Raw genomic sequence first — 10931 nt, forward strand, 5'->3', positions numbered from 1 at the left:
GGCGTGGTGTTACGGAGTGGCCAAAGTGCCGTCCGGGAAACTCGGAGAGGATTCTGACGCAGCCAGAGGAGTCGCACTCTCGTTAAACGATAAGCCGCGTACCTCCGACAACACCATAGTAGAAATAGGAATTAGTAGCGATAAGAATAACACTAATAGTCAAATTTACTAACGCATATATAAAGTTAATCAGGCAGTCCTACCGGAAAAAGTATGGTCACAGTGTAAACCCTTGGACCAGCGGCAGCGCGAGTATGAAGTAGCCAGAAGTCGCATATTTGGTGATCAGCACGAGCTGGATGCGGGCAGTGCGTTTAGAGTATCTCTGAGAGCGCGTAGAAGGCACAGAGAGCGCAAGCAGTGCAGGACCTAGGACCCACCAGCCCGAAACCAGATCCGCTGTGAAAACAGGAGGAGGCGCGCCGCATCGCATCATTGGCAGCGTGAAGGCCCGCGTGCAGTAAAATGGAACGGAATTGGACATGGTATTCCACATTTGCCCATCATTATGCCAACCGCTTTATCTGCGCGTAGATTTTTGGCGCATGCTCGGTTTAGCTCCGGATGTGATCCCGGCTGAAGGCGAGGGTAGTCACGTGGCTGAATTGGATGAGGAGTGTTTGACAAAGAGCACACCGACGGAGCCGGAGGCGTGGCAGAGGAACTACAGCGAGTCGTGGCCCAATTCAGGTCCTTCGAGGAGCACGGTCTGGGTAGGACACCAGTGAAGCAACACCACATTCAGTTGATGGAGGGCGCACTGCCAGTGAAGGAGCGTTTTTATCCAGTGTCCACTGTACCACTTTAAGGTCATGCCGTTTGGGCTGTGCAATGCGGCGCAGCGCCTCTGCCGCGTGTTGGATAACGTGATTCCCCAGTGTTTGAGATACCATGTCTTCGTATACCTGGACGACCTCCTCATTTTATCCAGAACATTTGCCGAGCATTGCAAAGTGCCACGCTACGCCTACGCTGTACCACGATGATTGCCTGATTACCAGCACTTACTTGATTTGGTCTGGTACTCGTCGAGTCGTACGTCTGCTTCCATGGGTGGTCGCCGGAGAAGAGGCACGTCTGCCCGGGTTCGCGGTACACGGAAGAAGGGATCGAGCTTCAGTTCTCACCTTGGCTTGTAGCTTCGTGGGGTGTGACCATTTCTCTCCTACTTCAAAATACCTATCTAAGCGTGGGCGGCGATGCCACTTTGCTTGCCCTTTGTCCCTTTCAAAGGGTCACTGATTTAAAACTCTAATCGTGTGCAGCGTGGTGAAATACAATTGAATCTTAAGTCTAGTAACAGTGTAATTGGCAAATAACAATTGGTATAAAGGTACTTCAATAATGTAAAATAGTGTGTAATATTCAATCTTAGTGCTAGTAACATAATGTGCAATAGTAGTGGAATATAATAATTCTATTAATAATTTGTGAGGTAGAATTTCGCTGCGTTACACCCTCTCCTTTCTTCGGGGAGCCGGATTTATTGGACATTAATCGAAAGTATCTGACAGAAATTCTTGGACTAGAACTCCCTGATCCTTGGGCCTCATAAACGGCAGGCGTGGCCTCGTGTTCTTTAGCCACATCAGTAGCGTCGTCCCTGCAGTAGTAGTGGGCAATGGTGTTTTGGTCGGAGCTGCAGTCATGCGCACCGCGTTCGGTGCATCGCAACTCGCAGACCACTCTGAGCTGGGCAATGATGTGTTGGTCGGAGCTGCAGCCATGCGCACTGCGTTCTACGCATCGCAACTCGCAGGCCATCGTGTGCTGGGCAATGATGTGTTGGTCGGAGCTGCAGCCATCGCAACCCGCAGCGTTCGGAACTCGTGGCGGCGTACGTATAGCTGGAATTCAGGCAATGTATTTTCGTAGATGCGATCCAGTTCCTGAGCATCTGTGTATCTTTCATGGTGCATGAGTGCGCGCAATTATACAACGAAATCTTTAAAACTCTCCCCCTCCATTTGAAACAGAGTTCGTATTTCGTCTTCCAGGCGCTGAAAATAATTGAAAGGAAGACAAAAATTTAAAAATTCTTTACGAAATGTCACCCATGTAGCTGAATTAGGCGGGCGAGCGCGGGCGCCCAGATTCGCATCGTTTATCGTTCTTTTATGGCAATGCCACACTCCGAAGAAATAGGCTGGAGGGTGGCGAGAATCTTCAACTGACTGTAGACGAACAATCGCTTATTCTCGAACCGTTCAGTTAGGTTCTTCCAAGCGGAGGCGAAACCGTCGTTGGTTAGTGAAACAGCTTTTCAACCTCAGTCATCCGCGGATTGCGGAGGTACAATGCTGTGAAGAGGTCTCTAAACGTGGGCCACTTCTGGTAGTCGCCAGTGAACACCTTGGTGTCAACTGGCGGAAGGCTGCACTCCCTGAATTGAAGATCGGAAGCTGGAACAATGCTCTGAACGGACGCCCTATCAATCTGCTCAGTGAGTAGTGCGGCGCACCGCTCATAGACGGTATTACAGTGCACGTATTTGACCTCCATCGCTTGCATGTCGCTGGCACTGGACTCCAATTGATTCAGAGCGCGAAAGCAGCGCTCACGCTCCTGCCCGACCTTTTCCCACAGAGTACGGACTTGGTCTAACTCGCGCCTCGAACTTGCTCAGGTTATCACTAACCGAAATAAAGTCATTTAATGCCATTCTGATGCTTTGGAGAGGCAATCACTGGCTGACCAAGTGGTCGGTGTAGTCTTGACTGTGGCAGGCACCTTCACGGACAGCTGTGGCGAAAAACTGGTCTTCCTTGGAGCAGGAGACGAAACTGTTTTCAAGGACAACTGTGAAGTGCCTTTCTTGGAAGCAGACGGAGAAACTTTCTTAACAAGCGACATTGGTTTCGGACTAACCTTTTTTGATGCAGAAGGCAAGACGGTTTTCACAATAGACGGTATCGGAACCAAACTAGATTGTGTACCAGAAGAAGGAACGGCCAAATGTGTAGCAGTCGATGGACCGACCGATTGTTGGGAAGTGGACGGAGCGACCGATTGCTGGGAAGTGGATGGAATCACCAAATGCTTCTTCGTGTCCTCTTCACCTTCACTTGGCATACTAAGCTCTCACACGAGCGTGACAATGTGGGCCTACTTGAGGCGGATCGAATATGAGCACAAACGAAACGAGTGGCGTTTAGAACGACGCCTCTGCTTAGATTGTGTTCACGTTCAAATTTGGTTATTGAGCTGGAAGCGCTGAAATGTGGCACGGACGACTCGAGACAGAAATAAAAATTGCAACAAAGAACTTCTGCACTTGATCTCAAATCAGGAGAGATAAATAATGAAAAATACTGCAAAAAAAAGGACAGCAACTAAATTTGTTTTAGCTGGAAGCGCTGAAAACTTTCGGAAACAAATTGATGTCCGAAAGACAATAAATGTCGCCACCAATAACTCTCGAGGTAGTTTTGTAAAGTCAGTTGGAGGCATGGAAACGGTAACCGATTGTAGTCCTGGCTACTATTATGAGCAATTGGGAAAAAAACGCAGCAGCTAAAATATCCGGGCAGATAATTTTATTACTCCAACTGGAGGCGCTGAAAGGAAATAAACGCAACCAATAAATAAATTTATGTTTAATTTTATTTAATTACTGCTACGACAAAATAACTGCCGCCAGTAATAATTGGTTGTAGATTAATTAATTAAAAATTAATTCTTTAGTACTCGTGACCGTGACTCATATTTGGTCACACTGCAACCGGTTTTCAAGCAAGTGCGCATCACTTGTTTACGAGAAATGTGCAATTAAATTTTTTAAGCGAAGACGGAATTTTTCGTTCTTAATTGCACGTCGCCGCTGCCGCGAGATGTCGCACGGGCTGGAAGGAGTGCCAATAGGAGTATTGGAAAGCTGTTGGGAATCGTGGACTGACCAGGTATGTACTTGTATATATTTTAGGATTATATGTTAGTATAAATGTGTCAGTGTAAATATAAGCATATGTATGTGAATATATTTATTGTGGATGCAAGATATAAATAAAGTGTATTCGGATTTATATATAAGCATATGTGGACGTACATATGTTTATTGTGGATGGACAAAATAAATGTGAATATTTATGTAAGCATATGCGGACGTATGTTTATTGTGGATGCAAACGTATAGTGCAAGTTTATATTTGACGAATATTTCTTGTGTGTGGAAACATGCAAGTAAATAGGTATGTCAAAAATGTGTTTGTTGTATGTGGAAACATGCAAGTGTTTAGGGAGAAAATGTGTATGCGGTTGTATAAAAAACCATGCAAGTATATTTCTATGCTCAGGTTTGTTTTAACTGGACACTTGTTGCATGTATGTATGAATGTATGAAAGTTCGAGTACTAACGGAATAATTAGCTTTATGTTGCTAATTGTTGCACTTTTTTATAGTTGAGCTGACCAGCGCGGTACCGGCCGTAGACGAAAGGGGCCCTTGGATAAAGGGACGGAAAGCGGAATGCTGATTCCGTGGTGAGGGGTCGGCGGACAGACCAACAACGAAAGCAAAAAATGGCGTGAGTATCAAGCCGCAAGAAAGTTTTTTTTTATAATTCCTTTTTACTCCACTTTGGAGCTTAAGGCTTCTACAAGCGCTTTAAATCGAACTCTATTTCTGGCCGTCTGTCTAGCTGTGTCCCATGTGATGTTGTTATGGGATAATTCCTGAAGGGTGGTCCGTCGCCAGGTTATCTTAGGTCTGCCAACCCGTCTGCTTCCTTGGGGGTTCCAGTCTAGCGCCATTCTTACAATACTGTGTGGGTCCTTCCGCAGTGCGTGGCCAATATCCCGCATATAATTCTGAGGCATTTGTTTATAAATGCCTGCAGCTGTTGGATCATTTTTTGTGTGGTCAGCCACGTCTCGCTCCCATACATTAATGTGGATTTCACGCAGGCATTGAAAATTCGGAGTTTGGTTTTTCTGCTTAACTGTCCGCTTCTCCATATGCGATACAGTCTTCCGAATGTTGCTCGGGCTTTGGTAAGACAGCTCGATACATCTTCGTTCACGACACCATTGTTGGAGATAATGGTACCGAGGTATGGGAAGTTATCGACAAACTCGATTGGGTTCCCACATAAGTTGACATGTTCTTGGCTGGTTGAAGCCCATCGCTTTTGTTTTTGCCGTGTTTATTTCCAGCCCGTCTCGACTGGCTAATTCCACGAGGTCATCAGCTTTGGATTAGATATCACAGAGCCTGTGAGAGATCAGACAGATGTCGTCCGCATAGTCCAAGTCTTCAAGATGTCTGTTGAAGTTCCACGTGATGCCAAGCATTCGTGCTTTCAGGAATCGAACGCCAGGAGTATGCTGGGGCGAACGGACGTCGACTGCACGGAACGTGGAATGACTCAGGTGGTGCAGAACAAAAGATCCGGCTCGAAGAACAATGTTGGCGTGGGGCGATGGGGTTAAATTTCCAAAATCTCAAAAACAAGAAATAAAATGGCGGCAACTCAATTTTCAGTGGTACGTGCACTATACTTCTATTCATTTGCTATCATGTACTAACTTGACCTAATTACATTTGTATAGGCTTCACTAACGTGTGCAGGAGAGAGGATGCTGACGCCAGCAGCGCTCTGCTAGCAGATGTTGCTAGCCTACGACGAGTGTTGCTAGCAGAGCATTGCCACTTCAACAATGCATATATTATTGCTAAGGTTTAAAGCTTAAAACTGGTCATTCGTGCTTCATCTGCAGATGCCTTAAGGGAGTAGAAATATACTGGGTACATTCTATTATCATCCTGCTTTTGAAACAATATCGCACTAAAGCCTCTTGAACTTGCATCCGTATGAAGTTCAGTTTCCCGTTTCAGGCTGTAAATTGACAGAACTGGCGGTGTGGACAAAAAAGACTTTAATTTATCAAATGCTGCCATTTATGTTCCCTGCATTGGAAAAGGTACCTTTTTTTTTTAATAATTCTACTAGCAGCTTACAAATACTTGCGAATGATTGGACAAAACGCCGAAAGTACGAAAACAGCCCTATACAAGAATGCAACTCTCGTACATTTGTTGGCATTGGATAATTTTTTATTGCTTGTATGTGGTTGTCGTTCGGCAAAACTCCACTTCTGCTCACACCTAGGTATTTAATGGATTTTCTATAAAATGTACTCTTTTTTTCTTTTAATTTCTAATCCTTTCCCACTCAACCGGCGAAGCAATTTAGTCAGTGTATCAAAGTGTTCTGCTATACTTGTTGTTGCCACTACAATGCCATCCACAACGACCACAATTTTATAGTTTCGAACTAAATCATTTAAACTATTTGCAATAAATATTTGAAAAACTGAAGGGCCATTTTTTAATCCAAACGGCATTCTGAGAAACTCAAACTATCCCTGTGGAGTTACAAAGGCTGTACACTTAATTGAATCTTCGTCTACTCCTATTTGGTGAAATCCACTTTTAAGGTCAATCACCGAAAAGCACGTCTTTCCTTCCAAATATTCTAACGGCAGAGGAAAACTATCAAGCACAGTTAGCTTATTTAAGCATCTATAATCAACGCACCGAAGTATAATTTGAGATGCATACGGGGAGTTACTTGGCCTAATTATTCCTGCTACCATCAATTCCTCAATTATTTCTGACACCTTCCCCATATCATCTCATAAAATGAAAATCGTCTCTGACCAAAGCTAAAAGGGGTACTATTAGTTAATTGGATGCTTATTATAGCCTGTACCCAAAGGGTAAAAGGCTATACTAGTTTCGTGTGAATGTATGTAACAGGCAGAAGGAGACGTGGCAGACCCCTCAAGGTTTAGGTTAGATGCGGCAGCTAGGGTGAAGTACCTTGACACACTTAGGCCCTGAAGATTGGCCCATTGTTATACCGTGTGGACTGATCCAATTTCCAGTTTCCCGTGGTTAACTGCGTGTCTTTGCTTATATTACATCCATCCAGAAGCCTGGTTGAATTTGAAAATGTCCCTCGGTTTATTTTCAGATAATTCCCATAAGTCCGGGAAAGTGCTAGCCCCTAGAAAACGCTGTCTCGTCCTTAATAGAGCTGGGCAGTCGCAGAAGAGGTGGGTAACAGTTTCCTCCTCTTCTACGTCTTTACAACTTCTGCAGAAGTCGTTGTGATGGAGCCCCAGTCTGGCGGCTTGGTTGCCGACCAGCCAGTTCCCAGTGATAGCTCTTAATGTGGTTGAGCATTGGATTCTGCTTAAATTGCAGAGGTCTGAGGAGCGTTTTTTGTTGCGAATTGGCCACGTTAGACGCGTTATTCTGGAGTCTGAACCGGAGGTTCACATTTGATCTGCTACAGATTCAAAGTGGTTCCTGATAGTCTACAGCTGGCCATTGGTATACCGCCACTCCCCTTGTCCGGAAGGAGAGAGACAGTGGTACCATGTCTTGCCAGCTCATGTGCTGTTCAACTTCCCTCAATGTCCTTATGTCCTGGAACCCAAATGAGGTAAACAGAGAACTGTGCAGCCATCTCGTGAAGAGATTTGCGACAATTCTGCACTGACATCGAGTTCGATGTGATGGAGTTTAGGGATTTTATTGCCGCTATAGTATATACAGATTTCCGAGTATATACAGATTTCTCTGGTGTTTGCTGCTGAGAATTGCAGTGTGAGAAGAGCTTCCTTTATGGATAAAATTTCTGCCTAAAAACAAGACCCCACAAAGTATATATATTATTTATCAGGGTGACAATCCGAGTCGATATAGCCATGTCCATCTGTAGGTCCGTTTGTATGAACGCAAGGATCTCAGAAGGCACAAGAGCTAGAACTACCAAACTTGGTATCGAGGTTCCCCTATACACCCCCCCCCCCCACTCCCCAGCAATTCGTGTTTTTTCCATAACTCCCGTCATTCTTGGAAATTCGAACTTTCAATAGAGTTTTATATGCGTAAAGCTTGTATTTGCGAGTTTTTCTATATTTGTCACTTGTTCTTATCCGTCCACCAGCATCCGATAATGAAACTTACCTTCTTCACTGTTCTGCAATACAACGCATATGCAGTATGCTTAATGATAGAGACTATATGATCGTTTTTGGTGATTTTAACCTGCCTGACGTATCATGGTCAGTATTAGATGATGCAAATTTCTTAACTCCCTCTTCTGTCTGTCAATTTTTTGATGGTATGCTTGATATACCTCTTTTTCAAGTAAATGCTGTGTTAAACTCGTCAAAGGAACTTCTAGACCTTGTTTTCGTAAATGATGTGTCAAATATGGTTTTAAACAGAACACTGCCGTTATGCCTTCCCGAATATGTTCACCATACATCATTAGAGTTGTTTGTTAATATTGACACGATAATAATAATAATAACACGATGCAGACTTGATTTTACTCAAGACCCAAAGCAATTTTATAGTTTTATTAACTCAAAAAGAAATGAAACTGGGTTTCCGTCAATGTTGTCTTTTAAAAGATTTTTTGTTAACACAAATGCTGGTATTGCTGACCATTTTTCCACTTTTTTCCAAGATACAAAAAAAAAATGGTTTCTCGTTTCCCACTTTCAGGATTCACTTTTAATGCAATATTCTTGAGGCTAACTGCATATTCATGCCTGTTGTTGATGAACCTTCCTTTTTGTCAAACCTTCAAACACTTAAGCAAAGTTTTGCACCCGCTCCGCTGGTATACCAAGCTGCGTTTTCAAATTCTGTGCGTGTTCCTAAGTAAACCACTTTTCAAGCTTTTCTCCTAGTCACCTGACAGTTGCTGCTTTCCCGATATCTGAAAAGCTTTTACATCTACCTCTCTTCAAAAAAGAATCTCAATCTAATATTGAAAATTACAGAGGAATTGGAAAACTTACAGTTATCCCTAAGCTTCTGGAAAAACTGATGACCACCCAGTTACAACATCATTGCAGGTCCATAATCTTATTGTATGGATATCTAGTTATTTGTTTGGCAGAACACAACGTGTAATTTTTAACGGCGTACTGCCAAAAGCTATCAAAGTAACTTCGGGATCCCACAGGGTAGCCATTAAGGCCCTCTACTGTTTAGTCTTCTTATAAATGACCTTCCATCATCCATAACTCAATCTCGTGTCCTAATTCTTATAATGATGTTCAGTTTTATGAATATTTACAGTTTGATCTCCAATTGTGGTGTTCCCGGAGTCTGTTCAACCTAAATTTTGTTAAATGTAAGCTAATGACGTTCCATCGATGCAAGCCTTACTTCGTTTCATATTATTTAAATAACATTCGTTTAAAATGGATTTAGACTGTTAGCGACTTAGGGGTACTGTTTGATGCTAAACTTTGTTTTAACGATCAAATCTCCACCATTATCAATAAAGCAAAGGGCACTCTAGGTTTTATTAAACGTTGGGCGAAGGAATTTAAGGACCTCTACACTACTCGAGTTTTGTTCAATTAAATCACGCATACTTTATTTCTTAAGGTCTGAATAATATTTTTTGTTGCTCTTTAAAATCGTACCTTTTTAAAAATTATTGTAATTCTATTTAATTTGAATTATTTTTTCTATTGTTTTTATTTGTAATATCTGAATGTATATCCCGTATGTTTTTATATTATGTTATGTTTTATTTTTATGATATTGACAGATATTTGTCAGAAATAAATAAATAAATATGATTATATTATATACATACATACATACACCATACCTTGCACAAATTAACACATTATACACCCTCATAGACATAATTATTAACAAAACCTCGAGGAAAAACAAACAACAATAATTAAAAAAGCGATAATCTAGTTCTTAAAATCAAAAACAAAATTTTGAAGTTATTTTATTTCTATTCTATTTCTATTTATTTCGTTATTTGGTAAAGGTTTGTTACATCTGCTGCATACATACAAGTATAGAGTTTTGTTGTTGCTTGCACCGCTAGCAGCGCCAAGAATTTTGCCGCTCACTTGCGCGCTCCTTTTTTGGGCTACACTTGCCACAGGGCCAACAAACTTCCCCCCGTTAGCCGTTCGGATTAGCGTTGCTTACAAGCGTGCTTGCGATAATCGTCGCTTATTTTCTGAGTACAGCTGAGACAATAAATCTGCTTGCAATTTTCTTTGTTGTTTGTATGATCATATGGACTGCAATTTTGCTTGCGTGCATACTGCATTGAGTGCGTATGTATGAGCATATCAGTTTGTCTCTTGCTGTTTTAGTGCGCTGTTGTTTGCGACGGCTGTTAGGTTAGTTCTGGTTTCATTTTCATTGATTTGCATTTGATAAGCAAGTTGCTTAGAGTTTTTATTAAATTAGTGCAATGCCTACAGAAATGTGATAAGGTTAGCGCTGATATTGTTCGTATGAAAACAGCTTTTCAGTTAAAGACAATGTCGTTTGAACAAACAGAAGTCGAGTGTCGTCTCGAGCTGTTGGATACAGGCGTTTCGGTCAGATTTGGATATTCTCAATCAAAGTAACGATAGTAGAGGGCCACTTGAGGTTTTGTGCATTCAACTAAGGTGTTGTACGTTAAGGCAACGAAACAAAAAGTTGAAAGCCAGACATCTCATGACTGTTCCATGATGGCGAGTCACCGATCACAGTTACCCAAAATGCAGCTGCTACATTCAGTAGAAAGCGTTCCGCATTTATGAATTTTATGTGCTTATTCGAATGTCTAGTACATGATGATCCTTGTTTGACCAACGTCGAAAAATTAAATCATTTGGTGTCGTGCTTGTCAGGTGAGGTTCTAGGAGTTGTGAAACCGTACCAGTTAACGGATTGCAACTACTCGAAAGCTATTGCTATCCTCAAGTCTGTGTACGATAATAAATGTTTGATATTTTTCGACACTATCTCGCAATTGACATCCCAAGTAAACCATCTGCGTCTAGTTTGCGGTCCATCATTGACACTTTTTCTGCCATTTATGCGTCTTTAACTTCGTTGGGGAGTGAAAAGGATATTTCGAACGCAATGATCATTC

General features: G+C 42.4%; 1 long non-coding RNA gene across 4 annotated transcripts; it reads left to right on the top strand.

Moving 5' to 3' along the window:
* The first annotated feature begins 3749 nt into the window (after positions 1 to 3749).
* Positions 3750 to 9533, top strand: LOC115628657. Of its 4 annotated transcripts, XR_003995826.1 has the most exons (6): positions 3750 to 3899; positions 4399 to 4523; positions 5152 to 5481; positions 5548 to 5743; positions 5816 to 5919; positions 9104 to 9533. It is a non-coding gene; the product is annotated as an uncharacterized LOC115628657 (long non-coding RNA). The 4 variants fall into 4 exon arrangements; XR_003995824.1 differs by having other exon boundaries at positions 5548 to 5919; XR_003995825.1 differs by lacking the exon at positions 9104 to 9533 and having other exon boundaries at positions 5816 to 7722.
* Positions 9534 to 10931: the final 1398 nt, after the last annotated feature.

This window comes from Scaptodrosophila lebanonensis, unplaced genomic scaffold (genome assembly GCF_003285725.1).
Source record: "Scaptodrosophila lebanonensis strain 11010-0011.00,11010-0021.00 unplaced genomic scaffold, SlebRS2 tig00000122-arrow-arrow-pilon, whole genome shotgun sequence".
Classification (NCBI taxonomy): domain Eukaryota; kingdom Metazoa; phylum Arthropoda; class Insecta; order Diptera; family Drosophilidae; genus Scaptodrosophila; species Scaptodrosophila lebanonensis.